Source organism: Thermobia domestica, chromosome 10 (genome assembly GCF_964235325.1).
Source record: "Thermobia domestica chromosome 10, izTheDome1.hap1.1, whole genome shotgun sequence".
Lineage (NCBI taxonomy): Eukaryota > Metazoa > Arthropoda > Insecta > Zygentoma > Lepismatidae > Thermobia > Thermobia domestica.
The window spans coordinates 18507815-18531088 of record NC_137463.1 but is presented as its reverse complement, the minus strand read 5'-3'; the positions used below and the strand labels follow the sequence as shown (position 1 = coordinate 18531088).

The following is a 23274-nucleotide window of genomic DNA, read 5'->3' as shown; positions in this document are numbered from 1 at the left end:
CAATCCATTCAACTGACTGTCACCAAATTTATGCTACACTTTTCTAAGTCTCTCCGTTAGCGTGCAGCAAAATCGTCTGTTTTCTAACAAGCTTCCTTGGGCGTAAAGTTGGGTGTTCGGCATTACCTCAGTGTTCGCGAATACCCCGGTTTCCCCTACGTCCCACGGTTATGCCGGTTAGGCTAAAGGAGACGGTGATGATGAGAAATGAATGAAACGGTGGAATGAATGAAGTGGGAGGAAAGGGGAGAACTCCGAGAAAACCCACGAGCACGATGTTTGTCCACCACAAAGTCCACTCGGCGTGAGCTGGGATCTATCGAAATTTATGTAAACACTAATTTCGAAAGTATGAAAAGGAAAAAAAATCAGTTCTACACCACAATATCCTAAACTGACTTCTTCAATGTTCAGCAGCGTGACAGAACTGCGGATCAAGCAAGCTTGTGATTAGTATAAATGACACTATCTTTGTTTCGAAGGGAAATTTGTTTGATCCGAGATTAAGTGTGTTTATTGTGACACACTATGGGTTTGTGACAACAGCAATCTATGAGTTTGTTCTTCTCGTTTTCTCTCACTTTTTCATTGCACCAAATCTTCTACCATCCAACACTTATAATGTATGAGTATTATCTACCTCTATTATCCTATGGGGTATAGCTTTAATTGCTTCGTTTTATTTCTTTTCAAGGGGAGAAATTTTCGTGTACTGTAATAGTCCGCTATTCTTTTAACCTGGGCTTAAAAATTATCCTCTTTAATTTCGCCCGTTTATCCCAATCTTGTTCATCTCCCACTTTTTCCTTCCACTATCTACCACGATCGTCAGAATATAATTTCTCCCAAAATACCACCGAAATACTTCTATTTTTTATAATTACCTTCAATACTTCTCTCTCTCCCATTTTTCAACAGTTTAGGATTTTTTCTTCCTATCGAACACATTTTTATAGTGTCCCAATAAAATGTATACACTCTATGCATGATTGTATTATGATATGGAAAAGTTTCAAAATTCAAATGCAATGTGAACAAATGTAGAAACCAGTCATTTATCAAAAGTGTTCAAATTGTTGGCCATTGTAGTCCAGACAGCTCATAACGCTGACAGATGGGATCCAAAACGTACACAATCGTTCCAATTGGTATTTGGGAGCATTTGTATTCAATGGCTGCTTTAAACTCATCGATTCTAGCTAGTATTGTGCTATAAATATTGTGCCTGACGCTCTCAGAAAAAAAAAATCCATAGGGGTAAAATCTGGTGAACGTGGAGAAAATGAAATGAAATGAAATCTTTGTTTTACGTCCCACGGTTATGCCGGTTAGGCTAAAGGAGACGGTGATGATGAGAGATGAGTGAAATGGTGGATTGAAGAAAGTGGGAGGAAACGAGAGAACCCCGAGAAAACCCACGAGCACGGTGTTTGTCCACCACAGGTGAACGTGGAGAGTACTCGACACTAATTCTCCGTCCAATCCATCTGCTCTTACATCGCGAAAGTAGTGGGGAGGTGCTGGAAATCCTGCTAGAAATACGGTTTTTAACAGTTATAAGTTGTTAAAAAATGTAACATTTAAATTTAAAATATAGAAAATGTTAAACAGTGTACACATCTTATTGGAACACCCTGTACTTTCTTTATAACCATATTTCAAAAGTTTTTAACTTTTAAAATCACTTTGGGTAGTATCTCTATTGAAGAAGCATAATTCTTAAATTTGTAATGTATAAGTTCTTGGTAACAATTGGGGGTTAAATCGGAACTCCAAAATTTGTAGGGGCAAGGTAGCTGAGTGGTAAAGCACTTACCTGTGGTGCGTAGATTCTGAGGTCAAGTAAGTTCGTGGTGGACAACATCATGTCTTTGCGTTTTCTCGGCGTACTCCCGTTTTCTCCTACATTCTCATTCCACCAATCCTTTCATTATTCACTTGTCTTATTCATCGTCTCCCTTAACCTAAAGGGCATAACGAGGGACGTTAAACTGAAAGAGTTCATTTCTTTTCAAAATTTCTAAATGGTTTTCTTTCTTTCTTTTGTTCTCTACCTGTCTCTTTTTATTTCTCTTAATTTCAATGATGGAATGGGTCATCGGGTCACTTGGGTCATGAGCTTTCTCCGGGTCATCCGTCTCACAAGGTAACTTACCTCGAAGCGCTCACTCCTATCCGACCCTGTTCTGCACTATAACACTGACGTATGCCATAAAATAATACTTCTTTCCTTACCAACTGCCAGTGACAATGATGTCATCACATATATTAAACTTGTCGAAAGAAATAAGCTGATGCCAATAGACCAGAAAGCAACTTAAATTGAGAAACCCTGTAACCGCTTACAACAAAGATACATGGAGATAAACATTTCATCTCTACATTAAAAATATAAAAATCGACCACACAAGAGATAGCTGCTCCTATAGTATGTTTGAATCTTTTTCAAGAATGGCTTTCGCTTAATGATCACAACAAATCTTTCGCAAAGAGTTAAAATTAGTATCGTCTATTCATTGGGTACAGTCAGAATCGAAAGTGAAAGAGTTTCAGTGTCTGGTATGTCTCCTTCCACCTCCACGAGCAAAGAATTCATTTAGTGCTTCGTTGGCATACGGCCACATACGTTGCCAGCTCTGGATAAACACAACCAGAGTTAACAGTTGTTTAGTTAAAAAGAGAAAACTTGGGGAAAAGCATTTTCCAATAAACATGTGTATGTAGGGTCTGTGTGTGTCTGGTACATGAATCATCAAAAAATATCACCTCAGTTCCACATCAATACTTTCTGCCTCGAACACTAATTCCACTTTGAAAATCAATTTTCATCAATTAAATTACATGACTTGTTAGAAACTTCCCAAAGATATTATTCAGATAATAAGGATAACTACCAGTAGTAGTTACTCAATATTTTTACGGCATGTGTTTGGAAAGAGGATTATTATAATGTACTGTATATGATACTATTTCATTTGTGGTAATTATTGTATTTCAATTACTGTTTGACAGGGTTTAAAATCGAAACACACTAAAACAATTACAATTCATAACTGAAAGCTATTCAGTACATACTTAGTACTGGGAGAAAAAGAAAACAACATTTCATTGCTCAGGAATGTACTGTAATTATTAGCGAACTTAAGAGACAAAATTAATTAGATGACATTTTGTCAGCAATCATTCAGTTTTAACGTCAAATGATTATGCCTGTTAGGTTAATGGAGACGAGGATTAAAGCAAGTGAATGATGATGGAAGAATAGGTGGAATGAGAAATTGGAGGAAACGGGAGTACCCGAGAAAACCCACGGACCCCAAAAACTTACTTGGTGTGGGATCGAACCAGGGACCCTACGCACCAGAGGTAAGCGCTCTACCACTGATGCACTGTGCCCCCCCTACATTTTGGCAATGAATACAAATAACAAGATACACGATGCTACCAGAATATTTTCTGTCAGTTTAAAAATCGTGAAAAGTAAAAAGCTTAGTAGTCCTATATTACATCTCTATTAGGAAACATATTGGGAGAATTAAAATACCGTACAAGCGGACTAAAACGTATGACTTAAAGAATTAGTTTTTAAAAATGATGAATCAGATATTGACAAATGTCAACATAAATTCATTCAAAGCCGTATTCTTGGTGGGAGCTCAAGTAGTTTGTATCCAACTTTAAGCTGTAGATTCACATCACATAAACAGCCTCTATGTTGAAAGGACACTAAACTCCAATGCAACCAATAATTGAAGCCGTAAATATCCTGTATTGCCTTTATTATGGACAATCAGTTTCTTACTACTGTAATACATACTTTCACAACTCTCCTTCCACATTACCTTTACATTATTTGAAATGAGATTTTAAGTTTAACGTCCCATCTTGTGCTCTGGACTAAAGGAGACGGATGGTTAAAAGCGTGAATGATTATGAAATATTCAGAGAAATTACAACATGGAAGAAAACAGGAGAACCTAAGGAAAACCCGCGATCATGATCTTATTCATCGTGGATACAAAAATCTTAATTCCGACCAACAAGCCATTAAAAGACACAAAATGTAGAACCGCTAGTCCCATTACTGTTATGCTAGATTTCTTGACCGGAATCCACTACCTATTTCCACATAGCTCCCCAATTGTCCTCACGGCGCTGAGTGAATGCCCCACTCCTATCTTATCTAGTTTTCTTCAATAATTACCCATCATAGACAACAAAAATTAAAATATTTTTACGAACTCAAACACGTTTCTTTGTTCATCGCATCCTTGCAATATTATACTTGACAATCACCTTGAAACAAAATCCAAATTTTCTATATTTCTTCCACAATTCTAATGTTGATCTTGTGCTTAATTTTAAAACAGAATACACAACATAACAACACGTTTTCCAAGGAAGTTTCTGCTTCCGTCCTTGAAATTCTTATTTGAATATGTAACATCATTGTTTTCATTGCTCTATTTGCATTTCAATTAGCAAAAACTTGACACTTCTCTTACAAATTCGTTGCATAAACTCTACCTTCACGAGCAAGGCTGAATTAGTTGCACACAACGAAAATTGAAAAGATGTAGTGAGTGAGTAAAAATACTTTATAGGACAGTATATTTTTGATTACACAATAATGAAAATAGTACACACTTATATATCGATGTATTTATCCAACATGAGTATGTATCTTATCGTATAACGCTCAAATATTTTTCTCTTGTTTAATAAGATTTTATCAATATTTTGCATTTCATGTTCTGCTTGTATATGTCTAAGCTTCGAATCGCGTGAGTTATTATTTTTTTAAATTGTTACAATTCCACAGAACTATAACATATACATAAGATTATGAATTTTAAATTGGATTTTGTCCCGAATGACCACTTACACCTAAGTAGTTTGTTGACGTTTAGTATCCCATTTCAGTAACAAGGTTATGTGAGACGTGAACCTAGGGTTTAAAGTGGAATCTAAAGCATTGTGATATGTAAATTCCAATGCTCTACCACTAGGAATCGAACCCAGTACCAAAAGTGTGCGTGCTACCTACTAGATGAGGCGGAAAGGCATTACGCCTAGGTAGTAGAGAAATTTTACTTCACTTAAGAGTGTTGTAGTTTCCTATTTAGCGAGGTTGCAGTTCTACGTTATTTTCCAATACCCAGACTGCATGGGGCCAAAACTTACAGCGTAACATCCGAACTACCTGAGCTTTTACCGGGAATCGATTCGGGTCTCCAACATTAAAAACGAGAATGCTATATTTAGCCGTGCGAGAGCCCATACAGAATTAAATTGTAAAAATTATTGGGATAGGTGAAAATGGGTTCGGATTTGTTACACATATCTTGTCGTTAGAAAGAATAGTCTGTGATGTGTTTGATTTGTATAATATGAAAGGAGTTGAAGATAGGTATTGTGTGTAGTATTCCATAATTGAAGTTATAAAAAAATGTGTAATTGGAAGCTAAAATGTGTTCTCGTGCATTTTGTAGAAGCCTCGTCTCGATCTGATTCTCGAAGAAGTCTTTCTCGTCTGCTCTCGATTCTTGGCAAGTTTTTCTCGACTCAGTTTGTAAATTCATGTATAAAATTTATGATCTGTTTTTTTCTTTCTTAATTTCATCTGGAAGTCCACAAAAAGGTCCACAAAGAGTGTGATACAACAACATTTAAACCATATTTATTATTGAAGTATATTGTGTAATGTCTTGCATCTCTCCAAACGTAGATAAATAATATTCAATATGTTCGTTCAATCACTTTATCGATATTATAGTGTTTATACTATTAATCACGTAACACTAAAACAATGTTTGAAGTCTAAGATATGGGTGAATTGGTGTTGCTCACAAGGCTTGAAAAAATGTTTGTCTCATAGGCGACATTACACACAACTCAAATTCATCATCATTTCAGGAAAGCAATTTGAAGATTAGTACTACTACAAGTTAAGATGGACAGATATGTGACAATTTGCTTCTCATGAGTAGAGGGTTTGAATTTCATCTGCTATGTTTTTACATAAAGCTCTTCTCGCGCTTAGGACAATTTTCAACATCATACGGAAAAATGAAATGAGATTTTTAAGTTTTACATCCCATGCATATGTCGGTTAGGCTAAAGGAGACGGTGATGATGAGAAATAAATGAAATAGTGGAATGAAGAAAGTGGGAGAAAACGAGAGAACCCCGAGAAAACCTACCACAAAGCTCGCTTGGCGCGAGGCGGGATCGAACCAAGGACCCCAGGCACCAAAGGTGAGAGCTCTACCACTGAGCCACCGCGGCCCCTCAATATAATATGAATAGGTGAAAACAATAGCGATATAAGTAATCACAATGAGATATATATTCATAAATGACTCTTACTGTACATATGTTTATGTGGAACAAAAATGTAAGCAGAAAAATGTTATTTGCCAGAAATTTGTTTTTAATCTACTTTTTTAAAAAGACACTACCTAAAACTCGTTTTCCTTGAAAACAAAACTTATGGTTCTAATCCATTCATACTCGTATGTCAATAAGGGTATTTTGTCTTTCACAATTACTTGTTTTAAAGTCTACCGTCCCTTTCGGTACTGAAGCTATATGAGACTGTATCTACAGCTTAAAGTGGAAAGATGAAATGAAATCTAAGTTTTACGTCCCATGGTTATACCGGCTGGGCTAAAGGAGACGTTGATGATGAGAAATGAATGATATGGTGGAATGAAGAAAGTGAGACGAAACGGGAGAACCCCGAGAAACTCACACACACGGTGTTTGTCCACCACAACACTAACTTGGTGCGAGATGAGATCGAACCAAGGACCCCAGACACCAGAGGTGAACATTTTACCAATGAGCCACCGCGGCTCCAGCTTAAAGTGGAATCGAAATCACATAAGCTTTCACCGGGAATCAAGGGCGCGTGCTATCCATACATCTACGATGAGGCTGTAGCGTCATTTTTGAGTTGAATCACTTTTCTATTAAATTTTCAAACGGTATCATAGAAAATTTCCATACAGAAGCGTCAGCGAATGAAGATGAGTAATGGGGCAGGAAATGAGTGGGAGCATGACAGTAAAATAGATAAAAAAAAATCTACTTTCGCACTTCCTCTTGTATTACATAACAAAAACTAATAAACAAGTTTTAGCCCTGTTTATAACTGAATCAAAACAGACACAAAACGTGAACAGTGTTTATTTGATGTACGACACAATGCTACTATATATTGTACACGAGTTCCATTATTTTATTGCAGCTTTAACTATATGTCTATTAGATGCATGTACACGGAAAACTGAACACCAACACTGGGTGGCTGTATTTTGTGTGACAGTATGAGTTTAAAATGCAGCGTGTTTCGACAGTAGCACAACAGAAATATTGCTGTGCAGATGAGTCTATTTTGAACTTCTATGGCCCATGAAGACAAGTTATCATTCACTTGTGCCGCTCCGAAGCCGACATTAAAAGCAGAGACTTCGCCAACTTCTCCTTCAAGAAAAATCGTTTCAAGAAAAATAAGGCAAGGAAAAAAGAACGAAAACAGATTCTCTCTTTCTTACGTTTTATCTAACCTTTTATAATTCTTCACCTGACTGCAAAAACGTTAATTACATAAGCACGAATAGATGTGATGAAATTTCTTACTACAACTGCAACTGACACTTCAAAGCTGTAAAAGTTTTCTTTGTATCAAATTTGCTTTTGTCTATTCATTACCATCAACACTATTCTGGCTCTAAAGCTGCTGTCTGAAGAATGGAATTCCTCACAAAATAAACAATGGGCCACCACGAATAAGTACCCCGGCTCTACTTTATCATATTCATTGTTGGTTTCCCCGGCAAATTGTTTTACACTCATTGTTTCGCTCATGCTGTTATTGCCATTTAGTTGTTTTATAGCGAGGAGTAGTGGGGGCTCACGTCTGGTGTGAGGTCCCTAGTTCGATCCCAGCTCACGCGAAGAACGCTTTGTAGTGAAAAAACAGCGTAAGCCTGTCTCGCAATGGTTTCTTCATTCACATAAAAAGTCATTGGATGCCATGTCTGAAGAATACGGATGGTGAGGCAAAATTTGATAGTATAAAGAAGCAACATGGGTCACTGTGTCCTGTGCAGGATGACCTGGGATCTTGTGGAGCAAAAATACCTCCTTGGACAGCTTCCCTCGACGTTTGATCTTGATAATCTCGTCAGGATATTTCGGTAGCATGCTCTTGTGATGGTTTGTTCCTTACGAGCATACTCTATTAGCACCACACTATGGCAATCCCAGAAAACACTCAGCATTACCTTGTCCGACGATGGTTGAGTCTTCGCCTTCTTCGGCAGTGAGGAATCCATATGTTTCCACTGTTTGCTTTACTCCGTTGTTTCGGGATCATAGTGTCATCCATAGTGACAAGGTGTTTAAAGAAGTCATCTGGATTGACCTGACAGCTACATTTCTGCTGCTGTCTCGGTTCGGCAGGCTTTTTGAACAGGTGCGAGCAGTCGCAGTGCCCAGCGGGCGTCGACTTTTGTCATGTGCAAAACTGATTTCACTTTTTAGTATTATCGCCTCGATTGTGATACGCCGGACTGCGAGCATCAGGGTCTCCACTTCTCTTACGATTCCCGGTCCTTCACAGAAAGGCGGTCTACCACTTCATTCTTCGACATTCAGACTTGTCTGACCATACTGGGAGCGTCTGTACCATCTAACCACTGTGTAATATGATGATGCATTATTGTCATAGACTTCCACCAACTCAGCATGGATTGTTGCAGAGTTCTATCCCTTCAAATGCAGAAAACTAATTACCGCAGGTTATTCCACTTTAACAATGGGCTGCGTCATTTTGTTTCGGCTAATTTAGCGGCATGCGACGATACTTTGGCGTGTGTATTTCAATGTGTATCAGGACTACAGACATGCACCTGCAAAGAAACAAAAAAACTAGTTAAGTAATTATTTTTTCGAGGTGATAATAAAAACTTTATGACTACCTCGTACTTGATGACGGACGATTTTATGATTCTCGTCTTCTGAAAATTCTCACCTCATTCATGAAGAACCAATCAACGACCAGAATACTGGTACTTTGTACGCAGTGTGACAAACAAAGAGATGTGACCTCAATTTTCTTACAATTAACTGTGATTACCGAAGTGAGTCTGGACATAGCCTATCAGTTTGTACAGCCAACATTAGTGGCGTATTTAGGGGGGTTTCCGGGCTTAAGCCCTCCCCGAAATCTTACTTACTATAGTAAAGTATATGAAATATCTTGCAGAATTTTCAAATTTTCAGGCAAAGCCCCCCGCCCCCCCGAAAGTTAGCAAAGCCCTTCCCGAAACAAAATCGTAAATACGCCACTGGCCAACATTAACGCAAACCAACACCTTTCGTCAACAAGGTAAGGTACCACTGCCCATCTCATGCAGGTTACTGTTACGACGTTTCAGAAATTACTCGTCAAAATGTTCATACACTTTGTCTTTGTTCTATTCTGTGTATCCTACTTCCTGTTTCATGTGACTACGAAAATTAAATTTTGAGCTACGAAGGTTTGGAAGCAACCATACGAAATCTGTGTAAATTTTTCCCTAATACTCGGCTCAGGTAACCCTAATCAAACAGTTAAAGAAAATATTGCTACAATTGAAAGTCGAGTCTCAATTCAGATACATTATGATTACCAAGCTACACTCTTCCTATTCGGACGCGATCCGTTACTTGACTATTAGTCTGCTATACACTATGATATAAATCCTACGAAATATCTGAGGACAAATAATACGACATACCTCGTAGGAAATCCTACTCTTTTGTGCCATACACGTGAAGATTTTTCCTGTTTTACATCCTCCGAAGAGGTGCCAGATCTCACAACGCATATTGGCCAGCAATGTTTTTCAGTGCCTTCTGCCTTGCATGTCTGTTGTGACAGAGCATTGACTTTGTATACATAAAAATGTATAATTCTCGTATACACTAATAAATGCGCGAATAGCACCTTTGCTAGCGAGGAGAAAAAAATTGTTTTCACTTTCTCTCACCTGATGTCGCTTAAATCGAAATCTTACGAATTTTCTTTTCGAAATAGAGCGTGCTCTAAACAAGAGAAATCTTATAGGATCGTTCAGAAAATAGGAAATGACATGCGATCTGATGTCATATACCCTGCCTGAGATTTTGACTCTACGAAAAATCGAAGATATTTCCTAGGATTTATCTCGTAGTGTATAGCAGGCCTTACTGCTCTAAACGAAAAAAAGTCTAATACGTTCCTCGAATGTAGGGAAGAACACAAGTTGGATCAGCTGGAAAAAAGCACTCAATCCTACGTGTCATTAACAACAAAACTGTATCTATTGCCATCTGGGAGCCACATCTTAGCGTTACAAATATATTCAAGTTCGTGGAATTCTGTTCGCTCTTTTTTTCTGTGAACAGCGTCTGAATTGGAGTTAAATATGTCCGGGTATTATATAAGTATTTCGCTCTTATATAAGATTGGCAAAGGGAAATACAAGTAGTTAAATATGAAGAAGAGGATGAAAGCTGTTTGTTATTCCCTTATAACCGCCACCAGGTTATAGAAGTATTTTTTTGTGGACGCCCTGTATATTTCGTAAAGACTGTGATTATTATTTTCGATTTATACTTTATTCTGCAACGCACATAAGTTCTTTCTTTGGTGGGAATTGCTTCTTTCCCACACAATTGGACAAAGAAGTCTTTCATCGTTTTTTCATATATATATTTAAAACATTGATTTTGCTGAGAACATTTCAGTTAGTGACTAACCATTTCAGTGTTTCCCCCTGACTCATTATATGCATAGTATATATTCTATAGTCAATGGGAACTGAATTAAGTGTTTTCTTTAATCGCTTATGGAAACATTATAATAGATTGGAGAAATACGGACTGACCAGATGTTTCAGTAACCAAAGTGGCACCAACTGTGTTGTTTCGTAGCCCGTTATCTGTACTTTCTCACGCCAGTGTTATCGCCGTGTCTAGTGCATTATGGGCAGTTGACTAAAATTAACAGAAATTGTTTTCTATATTCTGTTTGTATGTGCATACAGGTGAGTAGCTGAGTAATTTTTGAAATGAACTGCCAACACTTTTCTGTTGACCATTGCAATCCGTAGCTTGAGCTTGGACGCTCAGGGAGTTTGACTCCAGGTCTGGAAGATGCAACCACGCATCTCGCGTTGAACTTCAAACATAAGTTGTGTTAAGGGGCACAAGCTATTTAGCCGGTGAAGGACGATTTCTTACGGCTAGCCCCAATCAGTGAAATCCCAGGTCCTCAGACCTTGTGCGTTTCAAAAGTTATATTCGCGCCCTCCAATATCAGAATTCAACTGTGAAGACCTTCTTTTCGTTTATTTACTCAAGATTTACTTTTACGCTGCAGGACTGTTCAGCGTAACAACTGGGTTCATCGTGGGACGATCCAGACAACTTTTCCCCAGTGCGAATCCCCCAAGTGTGTTCATGGTGTGAGCAAAGTATTTCTAGTGATACCTGAATTATAATCATATATACATAGAAAGGGCTATATTTCCCGAATAGGGCAAAACGTAATTTCAACGGCAAAATTTATTAGTGTCCAGTGTTGTATTCATTTCTCTTCGTTATTTTTTTTTTCAAAATAGTGTTCTAATAAATAAGTATAGTGTCAATTAATCCAGTGTGTTTTCGTTGTTTGTATGAATGGTGTTTGTGTGCGTTATGGTCTGGATGACCGTCTGATCGTCCGTGAGGTTTTCGAGACGAGACACCCGAACCTCTCGGCGCCTAATGCTCATCTCATTATTGAGACCGACGAGCTTTTTGGGGAAACAGTTTGTAACCTTCTTTGGAGAGGTCTTCGTCGTCCTGTCCAGGTAAGTTAAAGTATCAGGAGCATACTTATTGGTAATACCACGAGCCAAGGACAGCGAACAGAACCACGCCGGTTACAAATAAATGGACCACGAACTGAGGACGGTTACAAATAAATTCCGCCCGAACAGAGATCTCGACCTCTAGTTGGTTACAAATAAATGACGCCCGAACTACCGACCCGAATCGAGACCGTTGGTGCTCGAATACTTATAAGATTAATATTTTAATATACCATTTCTTTTTCAGCTCAGTACCAGGAATTTAAAAAAAAAAAAAAAAAAAAAGTTTCTCTTTCAGGTGATTTTAATCATGTTCTTGTGATAGTTCATTTTATTCTAATCATACTTTTTAAGCTTTATTCTTGTTCAAGATGGCACACCAGAGACTTAATGCGATGGCTAGGGTGATTTCACTTCTTGAAGAATTATTGAAACAAAGTAAAGAAAGCCGTGCTGAGTTTAAAGAGAATGTCGATAGATATATAAAGGAAAGTAAAGAGTCCCGTGCTGAAAATAAAGAAAACCTAGATAGATTAGGAAAAGAGCTAAAGAGTGATTTAGGACAAAAGATAGACGCTTTACGGGACGTGTTTCGTGAAAATAGTCAGCAAACGGAAACTGCTGAAAACAAAATACCGGAATGTGAACCCCAAGTACAGTCAGATGTTCCTACTGAATACGAAACACCGGAAATTGAACCTAAGTTAGTGACTGATATTCCTAGTGTAAACAAAACATTGGAATTGAAACCTGAGCTACAAACTAACACTCCTAATGAAAAGGAAACGCAGGAATCTGAACTCCAACCAGAGACAGGTAGTCTAAACCATCCTCGTAACAAATCCGATAATGATTTTATTCATTCAGTATCTAGCAACACCACTTGTAGTATCAGAAGTAGTGAAATCCACGAACATATGATTGTAGACGACAGAGGTCGTAAGCGCACAAAACAAACTACCACAAACTACAGAGAGAAAAAGCGTAAACGAGATTACAGTTATAGCAATAGGCAAAGATACGCAGACCGGAGCGTAAACAATACAAAATTTAAAGGGAATCAGAACCAAGACCGCACTCGAAAAGGCAGTAACAGAAACAGAAGGAGTCGTAAATCACGGCCACGTAATCTGAGTTATCACAAACGAGATAGGAAACGCAACTTGTGTGAGAACATTAACAGTATTTTTGTACATAGAGCTAACCATCGTAGAAATAGACGAACAAACCGTAACTATCAAAGTAGAAACAGTAATCATAGAAAAAGAAAAAAAAAGGGGGGCAACCAAGACTTTGTGTGTTGATACAAATTTTTCTCCTAGGAGAGCGACGCATTTCTAAGCGATAAACATGTATTCATTTTTTTTCCTTTTTGCTTTTAGTTTTTGATCGGAACACTTGAACACGAAAAGAGAACTACGCATTGTTTTTAAAACTCCTTTTTGCTTCCAGCTTTTAACTGTTCAGCAAAGAGCAGATAACACGTTTTTCTTTCTTTATTTTGAAAAGATAGTCGCTGCATTCTCGACCACCTGTGCTTATGGTTACGAATAACGGGTGATACACAGCTGATTAATTCTTTTCCTCTTTTGGTCTTTGCTCAACGTAGTACTTCATACCTCAGTCAGCTGTGCATTTGTGTTGCAAACCTTATCACTGACTTACTATTAGTTTAATGTCATTAATTTTTTCTTGTTTTCATTTCAGATGTTTGAATTGAGATCTTTTAGTAAATAATTAACGTATCACATACGTAGGGAGATTGCATTTATCCAAAAGCAATCTTGAACTAGTGGCGCAGTTCCGTATCCCCAGCCAGTGGGAAGATATTTTGGCCTTATAACATATTTTTATTAAATGTTTTAAATTTTAAATCCCTTTTTAGGATCCCTTCCCACTTTCGAAATTCTTAAATATGCTATTACGTGTTATTTACAATTCATGTTTGGATTTCTTTTTAGATTTTTTTCCAAAAACGTCTAGATGTGCAGGATTAGACAATTTTAGTTGTTACTCATATATATGTATATAGTTGTATGTTTATAATTAAAATTTAGTATGTAATCACATACGTAGGGGAATTGCATTTTAAAAGCAATTTGAAATCTTGGCGCGATTTCCGTACCCTCAGCTAGTGGGAAGATGTTTTGGCGTTATAATATGTTTCTATTGTTTTTTAAGATTAAAAAAAAAAAATCTTTTTAGAATCCCTTCCCACTTTCCAAATTCTTAAACATGTTATCATACGTATGACTCTCAATTAATGTTTGATTTTCTTTTCAGAATTAAAAAAAAAAAAAAAAAAATATATATATATATATATATATATCGAGATGCTTAGAATGAGAAAATTTTTAGTTGTTAGTTATGTATATATTTCTGTATTTGTAAATGAAACTTACAATGTAATCTCATGCGTAGAATATGAAACTTTACACTTATAATCAATGTTAAATTTATTTTTCAGTGTAAATCTTAGATTTTCGTTTTCATTTTGAAGTGTTTACTGTAATTTGATTGAACCTCATTTACGTCATTTACCCGATTTTGACTTATTTGAATTTCCAGGATGTGACATGGTATATTTTGTTCGAAGAGAAAAGTTTAGAACGGAAAGTAGGCTAAGCCTTAAACGAGTGATACAGGCATTTCCTTGGTAGCTAATAGTGTGTGTAGGAATGTCGTGTGAATAGTATAATTCTCCGAACGAAAGCAGTAATCTTTTTATTGTAGAAGGAACTATATGAACAGATATTCTGATGGTGAACGGTCGTTTTTTCCCCTCATATTAATATATATGCGGAAATATGTTTAACTTCTATATTTTCTTGTAATTTCTAATTAACATTTTTTTTTGTCTTCTCTAGACCACTGAACGACCGTAGGGAACTTCTTCGGGTAGGATATTTTATGGGGATAAATATAAATATTTTTTTTTAGGGAGGCAATTTTTCCTGGAATTGCAGATCTGTTGCAAAAATGGATGTGGCTAATCCATTGGATATTCCATAGCTAACTGTATTTTCGCCATCAATCGCAAAATATAGTTTTTCACTTCTCTTCTTCTTTTATGGTATCCGTAACTAAGTATGCGTATTCTTAGGTTAAATATTTTGAGTATATTTTATTGTCTAGTAATATTCTAGTGCATATTTTAATGTTTATGAATCGTAACTATATTGTGTACTTGTATGCTAATGTGCTATAATGTTTTTTTTTATTAATTCTGAGAAAGTTATATTTTAGTCACAGTATGTCCCAAAACTATTTGGAATTTTTTTTTAGTAAAATTGTTTTTGTTATGGAGTATTTCCTTCAGAAATCAACATGGCCAAAGGTTTTGGAATATAAACCTTTAGGTTTCAGCCATAACAAACAGTATGGAGGATTTCCTTCAGAAATCAACATGGCCAAAGGTTTTGGAATATAAATCTTTAGGTTTCAGCCATACTGCCAATGACGGATGATTTTCTTCAAAAATCGACATGGCCCATTATTTATGAGGTTTCAGCCGTCTTAGAGATATTGATATAGATCCCGAAAAATAAACTTATTTTCTTTTTTTCCGACAGTATGAAGCCATAACGTTTTTTGAGAATTACTTTCTGTCAATTATTTCATATGCTCGATGACTGAATTTTAATATGTTAATAAAACCATTTTGAATATTTGTAGCAAAGATGCCTAAGGAAGCTTATTACAGCTGTTTTGTAGGGAATTTAATTTGGATGTTTTCAGACCGACCAGAAATTTGTAATGTCGTTGACTATACTCTTGTTTGTATCTCATGTTTTTCTCTTAGTAGGTCTCATGTATTTTGTCTTATAGAGACATATCTTTACGATGCTACGAGAGCATTTGTATTTTGTGTGTTTACACATTTTTTCTAGGTGGAAGACGTATGTTATGTTCCAGGGAACATACGCGTAGTTTACTGAATATTAATGTTTATATTTCAGTTTTGTGCAGAAACAATTTTGTAAGTGCCTAGGGTTGCAGGCCTTCCTCGTTTCTAGTTTTTTTTTTGCCTCGCAGGTGTCGATGGCATATTGTGTGTGTAAGTACGTGTAGTATTACACATTTTTCCCACCTATGGTTTTGGTCAATTCATGGCATAATGACCATTTATTTTCAGGAATGTTTGGACTAGTGAGTCAACTTCCTTGATTCAGACCTTCGAAAAACTTGGATCAATATTGAATAGTTTTCAACACTTTATTAATAAATTTTTTGCAGATAATACCCATCTATTCTGGTAACCCTACAATGTTTACGTTTATGGAAGTGAACAACAACCATTATTTTAGGCTTAAGCTAATAATAACTTTGTTTCAGAATAAAATCATTTGTTGTATTGAGCATTATCGAACTAAAGTCTCGACGAGCAGATGGCATTTGATCTTATGGCGTGCCAAATTTTCTTCATACATGTCAACGAAATCACGATCTTTTCTTTGATATGCAGAATCATGCTTATTTCTTGGAATTACTATGAACGTCAATTTTGACACTTAAGTTTATTTTTTTTTTATTTTTAAAAAAACGATTTTTCGTTCTTTTCTGCCAAACAACACGAGGCACAGTTAAAAAAAAAAGGGGGACATACAGGTGAAAATCTTATTTTGTTTATATATTGTCATTTTATCATGTGTTTACATTTCCATTCATTTTATTTTTTCAATGATTTTCATATTTTTCAAATATATTAGAATGATATCGAAACTTCAACAATAATTTTAATATTTTAGTACCTTTAACATGTTTTGCTATTTGCTTATTCATTCACATTTTGATATTTTAAATACAGATATCAGTATATTTACTAATTTTTATTAAGATATTTGATAATTCTTCAAGTCGATGTTTTCATGAATAGTTATCGTGTGTGTATATTTATTTCATATTACACAAAATAAAGTGATCGAAACGGAACACTTAAACATTTTATGAAAAGAATTTATTAGTGTTAAAAAAAAGCATTTAAATAGCCCTATAACGTATTTACTTCATATTATATCAAATAAAGTGATCGAAACGGAACACTTAAACATTTTACAAAAAGTATTTGTGTTTTTTTTTTTAATAAGAATTTTAATAGCCCTATAAACGCTTTCTGCGAACTTAAAAAAAAAAAAGTTATCATACAGGTGTTATAACCATATCTCGTTTCTCACACTAGTGTTAAAAAAAAAAAAACTCCCCTTCTCCCCTCATCAACTCATCGTTGGAGAATCATGGAGGATACTTACACAGGAAGACAGCATGGTTTCAACATGTGAAGTAACGGAAGATAAGGAAACCCAACTGCACCAATTGTTCAAGAGGATCTTATTACTTCATGGAACATTTGGATTGGACATTGCTCATGCAGGAACCTCATCATGTTGTAGTGAGTGGACTAGTTATTTAACTATTTTAAATAGCCCTTTTTCAGGTGAAAAACCATTCATCGTTCATACACGTAAGTCTCACACCATATGACAGTGTTGCCAACTAACATATTTTAAATTTTCAGGTGAAAAACCTAATTTTATTCATACTTCGTCAGACGGCCAAGGGTTCTCAACCTGTCTACGTGTGCACTTGACAGGTTGTTCCACTTTCGGACACCAATCTATAACCGCCACCAGGTTATAGAAGTATTTTTTTGTGGACGCCCTGTATATTTCGTAAAGACTGTGATTATTATTTTCGATTTATACTTTATTCTGCAACGCACATAAGTTCTTTCTTTGGTGGGAATTGCTTCTTTCCCACACAATTGGACAAAGAAGTCTTTCATCGTTTTTTCATATATATATTTAAAACATTGATTTTGCTGAGAACATTTCAGTTAGTGACTAACCATTTCAGTGTTTCCCCCTGACTCATTATATGCATAGTATATATTCTATAGTCAATGGGAACTGAATTAAGTGTTTTCTTTAATCGCTTATGGAAACATTATAATAGATTGGAGAAATACGGACTGACCAGATGTTTCAGTAACCAAAGTGGCACCAACTGTGTTGTTTCGTAGCCCGTTATCTGTACTTTCTCACGCCAGTGTTATCGCCGTGTCTAGTGCATTATGGGCAGTTGACTAAAATTAACAGAAATTGTTTTCTATATTCTGTTTGTATGTGCATACAGGTGAGTAGCTGAGTAATTTTTGAAATGAACTGCCAACACTTTTCTGTTGACCATTGCAATCCGTAGCTTGAGCTTGGACGCTCAGGGAGTTTGACTCCAGGTCTGGAAGATGCAACCACGCATCTCGCGTTGAACTTCAAACATAAGTTGTGTTAAGGGGCACAAGCTATTTAGCCGGTGAAGGACGATTTCTTACGGCTAGCCCCAATCAGTGAAATCCCAGGTCCTCAGACCTTGTGCGTTTCAAAAGTTATATTCGCGCCCTCCAATATCAGAATTCAACTGTGAAGACCTTCTTTTCGTTTATTTACTCAAGATTTACTTTTACGCTGCAGGACTGTTCAGCGTAACAACTGGGTTCATCGTGGGACGATCCAGACAACTTTTCCCCAGTGCGAATCCCCCAAGTGTGTTCATGGTGTGAGCAAAGTATTTCTAGTGATACCTGAATTATAATCATATATACATAGAAAGGGCTATATTTCCCGAATAGGGCAAAACGTAATTTCAACGGCAAAATTTATTAGTGTCCAGTGTTGTATTCATTTCTCTTCGTTATTTTTTTTTTCAAAATAGTGTTCTAATAAATAAGTATAGTGTCAATTAATCCAGTGTGTTTTCGTTGTTTGTATGAATGGTGTTTGTGTGCGTTATGGTCTGGATGACCGTCTGATCGTCCGTGAGGTTTTCGAGACGAGACACCCGAACCTCTCGGCGCCTAATGCTCATCTCATTATTGAGACCGACGAGCTTTTTGGGGAAACAGTTTGTAACCTTCTTTGGAGAGGTCTTCGTCGTCCTGTCCAGGTAAGTTAAAGTATCAGGAGCATACTTATTGGTAATACCACGAGCCAAGGACAGCGAACAGAACCACGCCGGTTACAAATAAATGGACCACGAACTGAGGACGGTTACAAATAAATTCCGCCCGAACAGAGATCTCGACCTCTAGTTGGTTATACCCTTGATGATTGGTTCTGATTCAAGAACTAAGATATGAGTTAATGATGCGGAATGATAAGACTGAAAGTATTTGTAATCATGTAATAGAAGAGAAATTCGAACAATGTATTATGATTATGACGACATTGACAATGACTCATGATAAGTGTTCAAGACATTATGATAATAAAAGAGATAAGTATTGAAAATATTTTGCAGTAATTGAATATGGTAATAATAATAATTAGGATTACTAAACTAGTAGTAAAAATACTTAACAAATAAAAATATAACAAACTTCTACATACGGGCTAAAACCACGCGCAGTTACTTAATTTTTTAGCAGCGGAAAAATTGAAATGAAATCCCCACGTGATCTCTTGCATCACTAGCACACTAAACTTCATTAAATTAGTATTAAAATTCTGTAGAGTAATTAAAATAATGATTACACGGAGAGAAAAAATCGAATGCATTTAGAAGCAAAATCCGTAGATTGCTGTTACAAACGGCTTTCCTCGCGCTGCTCTTGCCACAACAGGAGAGTTGCAATCCTAGAAAATCCCTGTTGGGGTAGAGATTTTCTAGAGCGTGTAGTGTCTAGGGATGACAAAAATTTTCCGGAATTGGAAATTTCCTTTCCGGATGTCGGAAAAAATCTGTAATTTTGTAAATTATGGAATTTTTTCGATTTTACTTTTCAGATTCCGGAAAGTAAAAGTTCCAGAATTGGCCATCCCTAGTAGTGCCACAACTAGATAATGTTTATCGAAGTATATAACCATATTTTTTCTGTATTCTGTACGTGCCGACAGAGGATACACATCATTATCGTCTATTTATGGCTATACAGGTTGGTCTTGGATAAGCAACAAACCTGTACGCAGCCTGGTACAGAAAATCTTGTGTGAGGTACAGAATCCTGATAAACTTGGCCCCTCCGGACTTTTTAGACTAAAAAAAAAATCAGCTTTTCACTTTCAGTTTATCAAATATTTCACAAAATATCATCAGAGCGCTGTATGTTTAAACGTAGAGCGTTGTATGTTTCCAACAATTTTCCTCTCTTTCCAGTTTTTCTGTATCTTTACTCATAATGCACTTGGCCCATGGTCCCAGACTTTCGACACACCCGATATATAAGGTTCTGACAACTGTGTTAACTAGTAGGTATTTCTAAGTGCTGGACAGCTGTAATAAAACTCGTTACTCTCTTTATATTGAAACAGATTAAAAGGAAAAGTACAAGGCCATCCTCTCATAGTTCATAATCGTCTAAGTCATGTAGATGTAGGGTTTCCAATTTTTCCCCCCTATTTTTCAAACTTGGGGTATTTCTACTTTAGCTTTAAAAAAAGCAGCTATGAAAACAATGAAATATAATAACATGATTATTTAATGCTTATTTTAGAAACATCAAATGTCAGGTTGATAGCAGTATTCTTCACATAGATATACGATGTTACATTGTGTTCTCAATGTCAGTGTTTCTCCAAGGAAAGCTTCGATTCAACGTACCAGAGCTTCACCATGCGAGTTAACTTTCTAGAACAAATTAATATCAGAATATTCATTCGCGAGTCGTAGCATTTTTTTTACGAATATGTTTCACTCGTAACTTCAAATACTCGCAAGTCGATTTATCACTATATATCACAAAGATGAACATTTTCCACAGAGCAACATACAAGGGCGAACTGATTTGTCCACGTATTATCACCAAAGCAAAGTGGTAGTGTTACTGTTGTGCCTGTCACATTCCAAGTTACTGCTTAAAACGGACAGATTATATACACGATACAGACACGATTTTTTGGTTATTTTTTCACCACATGTAAGCTCAATGATGTACAATATTTCTCAATCTTAATAAAGAATAAAGCATATGAACTGTATGTGAAAACTTGCAATCAAGCAGTATTTGTGAATCGAGAGATTTGCAGTGAGAGAATGAAACCATCAAACAGTTAAAAAAAAAAAAAAAAAAAAAAAAAAAAAGTACATCAGGTAATATCTCACCGATGTGACTTCCCTCAAGTGCCACCACTGTAAAGCCTTTAGATTAACAACTTTTTTATTTCTCCCACATCAAGTACTATAAACTCAGATAAGTAAAAACATCTTTAGGAACCAATCTACCAAATTACGTCGGTGATTTACACGTTGACTTAAGTTAGAAATGTCAATGTTTTCAGTTCGATTCGAAATTGGAAGATAATGGATTCCGCTAAATGGAAATAACCTCGTTTCTAATTACAATGTGAGAAAAAGTTTCAGAAAAAAGTAGCAAATAAAGTTTCAGAAAAAAAAAGATACGTAATTCAATGAAATTCTGCTAGTGGGTAAACAGTACTAGATGAGTATGACTACCTTACTATAACGCCAAACTTAGCAGTAAATTGATAATAGTAATTTTTATCATAATTCTCTGGAATTAGTTGCCTACCTTACGGCAATGGAATTCCAAGAAAAGTTCATGCCCCCTTTCCTCAAAAGACTTATCTAAACAAAATACCCGCATTACTTCCTATTTTTTTTTTTAGGTCTGTCATTAGGCGCATGCTTTTCTTTCTCCATTTTTTTTTTTTTTTTTAGCTTAGGATAAAAATTAGCAATTTTCCTTTCTAATTAATGCTTCTGTGGCCAAGACAATGTGTGTTAGTGGATTAAGTGTATCTCAAAGTGGGAACAAAATAAATTACACTCTAAAGATACGTGCTTTATTAATAATATATTTTTGTCTCTTTTTTCTTCCCGAAGCAAGTTTTAGCCCAACTGGCTACTGTAACCAGCGAGACTTCTATAGCAAAAGAACAGGGGTAGGATTGCCAGTTTCTTTGTCAATTAAGGAGCTGGAGTACACGTATAGGCTACACTGGTAATTAGGATTGGGGATTCTACAAAACTAAGTAATTTAGTTTTATTAAACAAATATTCATTTACACATGTCAAACATTACTTCGATATCTAGCGCTGTTAATATTATTAGAATTCGTATCCTTCTGTTATGTGATGATTGCTTTAACAATTACCCATTTCTTCTAACCATTTTAACAATGGTTCGTTACTCATCGAGTTGAGTTTATTTTGAGTTTAACGTCCCGTTCAGAAGCGGGGCTATATGAGACGGGGCCTATTGATTAACGTGGAATCCAAATTACATTAACTCCTTCCGGAAATCGAACCCGGGTCTCCCATGCCAAAGGTACGTACGCTAACCGCTTAGCCACGAAGGTTCGTTAATCATATCGAACAAATTATTCGTGTCTAATTATTTGATCTATTGCTTGCCTTTGAATAACTACTCGAACAATTACTTGCTATTGAATAACTATTCGAACAATTATATGCTATAATTATAGAAAGTTTTTGCTTTTGAATAACCATTCGAGCAAATTATTTGCTATTGATTAACTATTTGAACAATTATTTGCTAACAGGCCTAAATAATTATTCGAAAAAATATTTGCTATTGGATAACTATACGAACAATTATTTGCTATTGATTAACTGTTTGAACAATTATTTGCTAAATAATTATTCGAACAATTATTTGACATTGAATAACTATTCGAACAACTATTTGCTATTGATTAACTATTCGAACAATCATTTGCTAATGAATAACTATTCGAACAAATATTTGCTATTCAATAACAATTCGAACACTTCTTTGCTATTGAATAACAATTCGAACAATTATTTGCTACTGAATAACTATTCGGACAATTATTTGCTAATGAATAATCATTGGTATAATTATTTAGCCTGCTCCTGGCCAGTAGGGAGCGCGCATTCCTTTGGAGCACGAAGTCCTGAGTTCGATTTCAGATGATACACCACCGAACGCACTACAGTGGTTCAGAACGAATAATAAACCGTAGGTGCAGTCTTATATAACTTTCCTGCTAAACACAGGACATAAATCGATGGATCAACCAATCGAACAATTTTTCATTTAATAATTAATCCCAACAAATTATAAGTTATTCGTTTCGTCTGAATATTGAAATGTGGATATAATGAAGAATTAAGAAAATTAACCAGATGAAAAGCTAAACCGATAAGGAAACACTACGGAAAGTTGGCAAGAAGAGAAAAATAGGTAAGACAGTTAAAACATGAAAATTAAATTAATTAAACCATTATTTTGAGAAGAAACTTATTCTGAGGGACGTAATATTAGAAAGGGTCTAGCAGTAACGGCACAATACCAATCACGATAAACTATCAAATACTCGTATATTACAGAACCGAACCTATTAAGGAATAAATTCTTGGTATATACATAAAGTTCGAAATTATATTGAAATAT

General features: G+C 35.9%; 1 protein-coding gene across 10 annotated transcripts in view; it reads right to left on the bottom strand.

The window, feature by feature from the left end:
- The window catches only part of hiw (MYC binding protein highwire), a 638413-nt gene that overhangs the window by 423552 nt on the left and 191587 nt on the right, over positions 1–23274 (bottom strand). The gene's annotated exons all lie outside the window — the stretch shown is intronic.